The sequence below is a fragment of the Sturnira hondurensis genome, unplaced genomic scaffold, assembly GCF_014824575.4.
Source record: "Sturnira hondurensis isolate 20B ecotype Veracruz unplaced genomic scaffold, ASM1482457v3 Scaffold0006566, whole genome shotgun sequence".
Taxonomy (NCBI): domain Eukaryota; kingdom Metazoa; phylum Chordata; class Mammalia; order Chiroptera; family Phyllostomidae; genus Sturnira; species Sturnira hondurensis.
Genome location: NW_028079197.1, coordinates 2700240 through 2710319, shown reverse-complemented (window position 1 = coordinate 2710319; position 10080 = coordinate 2700240). Strand labels below are relative to the sequence as shown.

The following is a 10080-nucleotide window of genomic DNA, read 5'->3' as shown; positions in this document are numbered from 1 at the left end:
TTTATTTTTATTTTTTTAATTTTTATTTTTTTAAATTTATTTACCTTTAGAGGGGAAGGGAAGGAGAGGAGGAGAGAAATATCAATGTATGGTTGCCTCTCGTGAGTCCCCTGCTGGGAACTGGCCTGCAACCCAGGCATGTGCCCTGACTGGGAATCGAATTGCGATCCTGTGGTTCACAGGCCCGAGCTCAATCCATTGAGCTACACCAGCCAGGGAAGATTTTATTTATTTTTAGAGAGGGGAAGGGAGGGAGAAAGAGAGGAAAGAAACATTAATGTGTGGTTGCCTCTTGAGCGCCCCCTACTGGGGCCCTGGCCCACAACCCAGGCATGTGCCCTGACTGGGAATCAAACCAGTGATCCATTGCTTCACAGGCTGACATTCAATCCACTGAGCCACACCAGCCAGGGCAGCTTCCATTATTTTCTTATCAAAGGAACATGTGAGCAGTATGCAGGATGTGGAGTTCAGAGCCTTTCAAGTAGACTCTAAGAGATCTACTAAAGCAGTTATTACAAATGCCACAATACACAAAGAACAAGAATTATGACTCAGAAATTGAGGTTGCCTGAAAATGAAGCAAATTGAGCGTAAGTTATCTGGACAAAAAGAAAAGGAAGTCTGAGAAAAACAAGACAGAGAATGTTACCTGATTTTACATGTATTCTATTATTTTTGCTTTTGCGTGTCCCATGTGTTAGTGGCCAGTTCATATAAGAAAATGAAGAAGTTAATTTTTTATTGTACATTTAGAAAGGTTCTGCCTATTCAGACACTTAATTAGCATTGATTTACTATTATATCTCTTTGTATTATCTTTTATATGACCACCTCTTATTTCTGTCAATCACAATCTCTCTGAGGGCTGGGATATTGTGTCCACATTGCTTTGTATAAATGAATGCTCCGGAAGTATTTGCTTGTCTAAACTAGATCTATTTCCTTGAGACTGTTCAAGCACTTATTCTTTGCCAGGCACTTCTAAGGTTCTGGGGAAAGAGGTGAAAAATCACAGATCCTACCTTTATGGAGCTTACCTTTTTGGTCTCCCTTGAAACTTGCAGCAGACCATAGGAAATAGTATGAAATAGTTGAAAACACTGTGGACTGACAGTCAGGATACCCTGGCCTGATCTCTAACTTGATATGTATCTTGATGTGTATCTTGAATACATTTCTTAACGATTCATCATCTATTTCCCTATATATGGTTACTAAGAGAACTAAATCAGAAAAAGATACAAATCATATTGGAGGGAAGTGTCTCAATCAGATAAAAGAGATCTAGGAAAACCCTACAGCTAACAGCATACTTAAAGGTGAAAGACTGAAAGCTTTCTCTTACAAGACAAGGATGTCTGCTCTCACCACTGCTATTCAATATTTTACTAGTAAGGTTCTAACGAGGACAATGAAATAAAAAGAATCAAGATTGGAAATGAAGTATCTGCATTTTCCAGATGACATGATCTTATATAGAAAACTCTAAATAATTCACCCAAACCTTGAATGGTGTGGCGAGTAGATTGGGTGTCATCCTGAAAACTGAAAGACCATGGGTTTGATTCCCAGTGAGGGCACATGCCTGGGTTACAGGCCAGGTCCCCAGTTGGAGACATGTAAGAAGCAAGAGATCCACGTTTCTCTCCCCCCTCCCTGTCTTCCCCTCTCTCTAAATACAAATAAATAAAATCTTAAAAAAGGAATCCACATAAAAAACCCTTAGAGCTAATAAAAGAATAAAGCTAGGTTTTAGATGAGGTCAACATATTAAAATAAGCTGTATTTCTATAAACTAGCAATGAACAATATGAAAATGAAATTAAAAACCCCATTTACAATAGCACTAAAATGGATAAATACTAAGGAATAAACTTACCAAAGTGCAAGACTTATACACTGAAAACTACGAAACACTGTTGAAAGAAATTAAAGACCTAAAATAAATTTTTAAAATCCTGCGTTCAAGGATTGGATCTCTTATAGTTTGTTATAATGGCAAAACTCCTGAAATGGAATTACTTGTTCACAGCAAATCCCACCAAAATCCCAGTTACCTTTCTTCCCCTGCAAAAAATTGACAAGTGAGGGAAATGCAAAGGACCCAGACTATCCAAAATAATGTTGAAAAAGAACAAAGTTGGGGGACTTACACTTTCCAAGTTAAAACTTAGTACAAAGCTATAGTAATCCAAAGTGTGTAGTACTGGTATAAGGAGAGACATACAGATCAATGTGAATAGACTAAGAGACCAGAGCAAACCCACACTCATGGTCAACTAATTCTTTATAACAGTGCCAAGACAATTCAATGTAATAAAATGGTGTTTTCAACAAATGGATATCTACAGAGACAACTGGATATCTACATGTAAAAGAATGGATTTCAAGTCCTTACCTCACACCATATATAGAATTAGCTAGAAATGGATCAAAGCCCTTAAAGTAAGAGTGGAAATTATGGAACTCAAATACAGGTTTAATCTCCATGGCCTGGCATTAGGCAATGTCTTTTTATTTATGATTTTTAAAGATTTTATTTATTTATTCATAGAGAGAGGGGCAGGGAGAAAAAGGGAGAGAAACACTGATCAGTTGCCTCTTGTACACACCCCAGCCAGGACAGAACTGGCAAACCAGGCAGGTGCCCTGACCTAGAATCAAACCTGAGACCTTTTGCTTTGCAGGTCAACCAACTGAGCCACACCAGTCAGGGCTAGGCAAGGTCTTTTTAGATACACCATCAAAGCACAAGCAACGAAAGAAAACAGATAGACTGGAATTCATCAAAATTAAAACCTTTTGTGTTTCAAAGGGCACTATTACCAAAGTGAAAAGGCAACCCACAGGAGAAATACATTAAAATCACATATTTGACAAAGAGACTTGCATCTAGAACATACAAAAAACTCTTGCAATTCAACAATAAAAGGACAATGGAATTTTGAAAAATTTTTTTAAAGAATCTGAATAGACGTATCTTCAAAGATATAAAATGACCAATAGCCCTGGCTGGTGTAGTGTAGTGGATTGAGCATGGCTGCAAACCAAAGGGTTGTTGGTTCAATTCCCCGTCAGGGCACATGCCTGGGTTGCGGGCCAGGTCAGGTTCCCCAGTAGGGGATGCATGAGAGGCAACCACACATTGTCGTTTCTCTCCCTCTCTTTCTCCTTCCCTTCCCCTCTCTCTAAAAATAAATAAATAAAACCTTTAAAAATAAAATGGCTAATAAACACAAGAAAAAATGCTCAACATCATTAGCCACTAGGGAATGCACATGAAAATCTGACTTCCTGTCATTGGATGCTGGATAAACTGACCAATGTGTTTCCTCCTTGTCCATCTACTGGTCTCCACAAGCTGAGAGAATGTCTCCCTCTCATCTTTTCCCTAAGGAACAGATAAGTATGCCCTAACAGAAGAATAAGTAAAGGAAATCCACATGCGGCAGTTTATTAAAATAGATGGCAAAGTCTGACCAGATATAACCTACCCTGCTGGTTTTATGGATGTGATCAGCTTGACAAGATCAGGAAGGATTTCCATCTGATCCTTGATACTAAGGGTTGCTTTACTGTTCATCGTACCACACCTGAGGAGGCCGAGCACAAGCTGGGCAAAGAGAGGACGATCTTCATGGTCACAAAAGGAATCTCTCATCTTGTAACCCATGATGTTTGTACCACCTGCTACCCTGATCCCCTCATCAAGGTGAATGACACCATTCAGATTGATTTGGAGGCTGGCAAAATCACTGATTTCAAGTTTGACACTGGTAACCTGAGTATGGTGACCCAAGCAGCTACCCTGGAAAGAATTGGCGTGATTGTAAAGAAAAAAGGGGGGGTGGGGAGGGGCACGCACACCATCTGGTTCTTTTGACATAGTTTATGCAAAATATGCCAATGGCAACAGATTTGACACCTGGCCCTCCAACATTTCTGTAAATGGGAAAGGCAACAAACCATGGATTTTCCTTCCCCATGGAAAGAGTATTTGCTTCACCATTGCTAACAGAGAAACAAGAGACTGGCAGCCAAACAGAGCAGTGGGTGCAACAAGCTCTAGGTGACAGGATTGGAAGCCTTCATACTTAATTAAAGATGAAACAGCAAAAACAAAAAACAAAACCACAATGAGATACCACTTCACATCAACTAGAAAGGTAATAATCAAAGACACAGATAGTAAATGTTTTGAAGAATACTAAGAAATCTGAATCCTTACATACTATACTACCTCTGGTAATGTCTAGTGGTGGGTGTTGCTATGGAAAATAGTCTTCAAAAGGTTAATAAGCATAGTTATTACATGATGCAGTAACTCTACTCCTAGGTTTATGGCCAAGAGAATGGAAAACGTATCTATATAAACTTATTCAACAGTGTTCATAGCAACATTATTAATAATAGCCAGCCCTGGCTGGTGTAGCTCAGTGGATTGAGTGCGGGCCCGCGAACCACACGATCGTGGTTCGATTCCCAGTCAGGGCACATGCCTGGGTTGCAGGCCAGTTCCCAGCAGGGGACTCACAAGAAGCAACCATACATTGATATTTCTCTCCTTCTCTCCTTCCCTTCCTCTCTAAAAATAAATAAATAAATAAATAAATATAGCCAAAGGTGGAAATAACCCAAATGTTCATCAGCTGGTGAATGGATAAAGTACGGTGCATTCATACAAAGGAACAGTATCCAGCTGTAAAAAGGAATGAAGTACTAACTCATGCTACAAGGTGGATGAACCTTGAAAACATGCTGAATGAAAAAAGCCAGTTCCAAAGGCCACAAATTGTATGACTCCATTTACATGAAATGTCCACAATAGGCAAATCCACAGAGAGAGAGAACAGATTAATGGTTGTCACTGGCTAAGGGGCGAGTAGGTAATTATTGCTAGTATGTTTGGGGCTTCTTTTTGGAGTGATAAAAACATTCTAAAATTTATTGTGGTACTGGTTGTACAACTCAATGAATACATTGGGTTGACCAAAAAGTTCATTTGGTTTTTTTCCCCATAAAATGGTAGAGTTTAGTTGTCTTTAACTTCATTTGAAACAATTTTGTTAGACTGTATTGTGACAGCTGTCATATCAGTGTGCTGGAGAACTCTCACTGGATGATGCTCCACAGTTGGGTAGACCAGTTGAAGCTGATAGCAATTAAATTGGGACAGTAACTGAAAACAATCAATGTTATTCCATGCGGGACACAGGTGACATACCCAAAATATCCAAATCAATCAAGTTACTGGTGAAAATGAAAAATGTGTCTTTTATTTTACAGAAAAAAAAAACATGTGGACTTTTTGGCCAACCCAATACTAAAACCCAGTGAATTGTACATTTTAAATGGGCATTTAAATGAATTGTATGGTATGTGAATTATATTTCAAAGAAAATGGAAAATTGGAAGAGAAAAAATGCTGGAAAAAGTTTAAAAATGCCATACACAGAGGCAAAAATCTTTGAAGAATTTAGTCACAACTTCAAGCAGGAGTTGGATAAATATACATACACTTTTCTTGAGAGAGTGACCATTGTGTGGTTAGAGACTAGAAAAAAAGCATTTATTGTAACTGGACCAGATACACAAAGTACTCTTATTGGCTCGCTCCCAGGACAGAATACCTTTGTTACACAAATTCAGTCCCCATCCACAACCAACTTCTATTCTATTCCTTCTCTTTGTGTCTTGATAGCTGAAGTAATGTACTGTTAAAACAAGACTGAGACTGAAGAGAAACCAACATTTTGTGGATCAGAAGGCTGAAATATATATATATCTTGTTTATGAATATTTTGAAGGGTTTGGAAATTCCCATTATTCCCATACATTGCTTAGGTTCTTCATCTCAGAGAAAAGTTGTATTTACAATAAAAAGATTGGGTTTTACAATGCTGACCTATTGTATTAATTAACCACTGAGCAATCTCTTGCTCTATGGTATGTTGACCAAGGTTCCAAGGTTGTTTGTTGTTCTCTATAGTTTTCTGCCCTTACTCTGAAAGTTGGCAAATTAAATCTAGTGAAATTGTCCCATGACCTGGAGAACTCACTGGCCACAGGACACAAAATTATCTTTAACTTTTCCTTTTTTCTCCTTATCCATCAGTAAATTATGTCCAGTCTTTCCAAATATCTCTTGTGCTTGTCCTTTATTTTCTATCCCTTGTTCCTATCTAAGGTTTTATGGACTCATAATTGGAATACTGCATTTACTGTATAATTGGTTTTCATATTTCCATCTCTCTCTGCTTGAAATACATCTGGCAGCAATACAAAGGATTAAATCTCTCAAAATAACATTTAATCAAGTAATCTCTCTGTTTAAAAACCCTGACTGGCTCTCCCATGTTTACTGAGTAAAGTCCAAACATTATTATTAGCTTAGCGTTGAAGACTTTCCAAAATGTAGGACCAAATTTTATTTCCAGATTTATCATCTACCACGTTTCTTGAACAAAACCGGTCTCCACACCATCCCCTGAACTTCTGCTAATTCTTTTAATTATTTTATTGTTGTTCAATTACAGTTGTCTGTATTCTCCCCCCACCCCTCCCCCATGCTAATTCTTCTTGTACCTTTTCTCATGATGTTCTTCCTCCCTAGAACAGCCTCTCATCTTTGAAAGCATTAACTTTTGTCCATGAAACCATCCCTGAACATTGTAATTCACAGTGGCCTCTCATTGCTTGAATATGATGAGAGTTAAGGACAGCCAAATGAGTATTTGGCAGTGCTCATATAAAAATTTCCTTATCTTATATTGTTAATTCTTGTCTTATTCCCCGTTGTCTGTACTTTGTCTCCTCAAGAAGACTACAGTCTCCTCGAGGGCTGGGGCCATTTATTATACTTCATAAAATTACCCACAGAGCACAATACTGTGCTCAGTGACGTGATGGGTCTAACTATCACAGGTCAAAAGTACTGACTTTCCCCAAGATGCCTCAATCTTACCTGGCAACACTCACTCAAGGCGCCAGTTCCTTATATATCATGCCAAAAATAATTATTTTAAAGATGAAACTAACTCTGCAGGTCCCTCTAAGGTATTAAGGAATTACAAACTGCTTCTGAAATTTCTGAATCCCCTATTAAAACACAAAATCAGCCTTCAATAAATAATTTTATACTCTCTGAAAGCTTAAAAATGACATGTAAAGAAAAAACGGCAAAGGGATTACTGGCTTCCAGTTACAATGGCTGTATAGGTAAATGTGGTACTCAGAACCTCCTACAACCACATCAAAATTACAACTATACTACAGAACTATCATTCAGAACCACCTGAAATCTAACTGAAGTACTACAACTAAGGATTTAAAGAAGATACATCGATACTGGTAGGAGTGACAGACATGAAATGGGCTGGTCTAACAGTTAAAAAGCAGGAGGCTTTTCTTGCCTGTGGAAGTCTCCCCCGAGGAAGGATCCCAGCCCCACACCAGGCCCCTCAGCCCAGGGTTCCAGTGCCAGGAAGATAAGTCCCCATAATTTATGGCTGCAAAAACCAGCAGGGATTGTGGCTGAGTGAGAGGGAGGGATTCCGGAGACCCAGACATTCCTCTTAAATGGCCCGTGCATGGACTTACTCGGTCTCACTCCCTCTGAGCTCCAGAGCTGGGAAAGCAGGTTGAAAGGCACCAGGGACATACAGGGAGGAACTGAACTGACTGGCAGCAGGGAGAGGGCTGGAGGGGCAGCTTTCTCCCAGACAGAAGTGTTGGCAGAGGCCAGTCATTGTTTTCTGAGCTCACTCCCAACTCAGAGTTGGCAGGCAGGTGTTGTATCTGACTTTCTACCCCTGGCTAACATTGTTTACACTGCTCTGGTGATTCCCGGAGGCCTTGCCTGACCCAGCTCGTGGGCCCACCCAAACTGTTTCCAGTGGCTTTTGCATAGGAAGGGCCTATCTTGGCTCATGTTTCAGACTTTCCTAAAATCTCTCAAACAAGCAGCATCTCACCTCAGTGTGCCCTGTAACACTCACTAAATGGCTCCACAGCTGGCACTAGGAGCAGTCGGCCTTGGTTCACAGTGAGGACTTGCTGGGGCAACTCTAAGCCCAGCACAAGTAGCAGCCATCTGCAGATCTCTTTGTGGCTCATGCTGAGTGGCCCCAGAAGAACACAGGTGGCAGCTCTCCTTGGCTGGCACCTTCTGGGTGGCCCCAGAGCCACCATACTCAATGGACAGCTTCAGACCATGTCAAAGAACCACCCAACCACTTGAAGGGCAGACTAGGTTATGCTCCTTGGGGTATACCCCTGCAAGCTGATCCTCCACAGTCATTGCAGCTGATTGGCCTGGGGGTAAATCCCTCCCACTGGAATGCCAACAGCAATCAGGACTCAACTATAACAGAAGAGTGTACACACCCCACAAGATGGGGTGGACTTGGAGTACCCAGCTCAGATGAATGGGGAGGCTGTGCCACTGGACCCTACAGGACACCTCTACATAAGGCCACTATATCAAACCCAGGAGACATAGCAGCTCTACCTAATACATAGAAACAAACACAGGGAGGCTGCCAAAATGAGGAGACAAAGAAACATGGCCCAAATGAAAGAATAGAACAAAATCCCAGAAAAAGAACTAAACAAAATGAAGACAAGCACATCTACCAAATGTAGAGTTCAAAAACCGGTTATAAGGATAACCAATGAACTTAGGGGAAGAGTAGAGGAACTTAGTGAGAACTTCAACAAAAAGAGAGGAAACATAAAATGGAACTAGAAAATAGAAAAAGAACCAGTCAGAAATGAAGAACATATGAGCTAAAATGAAGAATATATTACAGGGATTCAACTGTGAAGTAGATAAAGAAAGGATCAAATAAGAGACTGGGAAGATAAAAAAGCAGAAAACACCCAATCAGAACAGCAAAAAGAAAATAAATGAGGACAGTATAAGGAGCCTCTGGGACAACTTCACGCATACCAACATTTGTATCATGTGGGTACCAAAAGGAGAACAGAGAGAGCAAAGAACTGAAAATGCTATGTAAAAAAATAATGACGGAAAACTTCCCTAACCTGGTTTAGAAAACAAAGACATACAAGTCCAGGAAGTGCAGAGTATGAAACGAGATGAAAACAAAGAGGCTCACTCCAAAACTCATCATAATTAAAATGCCAAAGGTTATAACTGGAACATAATCAACAAAAGGAAAAAGCAAACAAAATACAACCAGAGACAAAATACAGCCATTAAAATGAAGAACAATCTAACAATAGCTAGAGGGGAGGGGGAGAGGACAGCAGGGAGAAGGGTTTTCAGGAACTACTATAAAGGACACATGGACGAAACCAAGGGGGAAGGTGGAAGCAAGGGAGGGAGGTGGGTTTGGCTGGGGTGTGGGGCAGCCATGGGGAGAAAATGCAAACTGTAATTGAACAACAATAAAATAAAAAAACCTGAAACTAAAATAAAATGCCAAAGGTTAAAGACAAAGGGAAATCTTAAACGCAGCAAGAGAAAAGCAGCTAGTTACCTGCAAGAGAACAGCCGTAACACCGTCAGCTGATTTCCTAACAGAAACTTTGCAGGCCAAAAGGGATTGGCACAAAATATTCAAAGAGAAGAAAAGCAGGGACTACAACCAAGGTTACTCTACCCGGCAAACCTATCATTTAAAGTCAAAGGACAGCTAAAAAGCTTTCCAGACAAGTAAAAGCTAAAGGAGTTCATTATCACCAAACTATTTTATATGAAATGTTAAAGGATCTTCTTTAAGAAGAAAAAGATAAAAATATAAATAATAAAATGGCAATGAATACGTATTTATCAACAGTGGAATCTAAAAAATAAACTAAACAGAGAAGCACAGCAGTAATCAACTCAGAGATACAGAGAACATTTTGATGGTTGCTAGACAGGAAGGGGTTGGGGAGCTGGGTGAAAAAGGAAAGGGATCGAGAAGTACAAACTGGCAGTTAAAAAATTAATCATGCAAATGTAAAGTACAGTACCAGGAATATAGTCAGTAATATTGTAATAACTATGCATGGTGCCCAATTTATTGGGGTAATCACTTGTAAGTTATATAAATGTCTAATAAAACTAAT

General features: G+C 39.7%; 1 pseudogene; it reads left to right on the top strand.

The window, feature by feature from the left end:
* Positions 1-3307: 3307 nt before the first annotated feature.
* Positions 3308-4072, top strand: LOC118989847 (40S ribosomal protein S4, X isoform-like; annotated as a pseudogene).
* The last annotated feature ends 6008 nt before the right edge of the window (positions 4073-10080 follow it).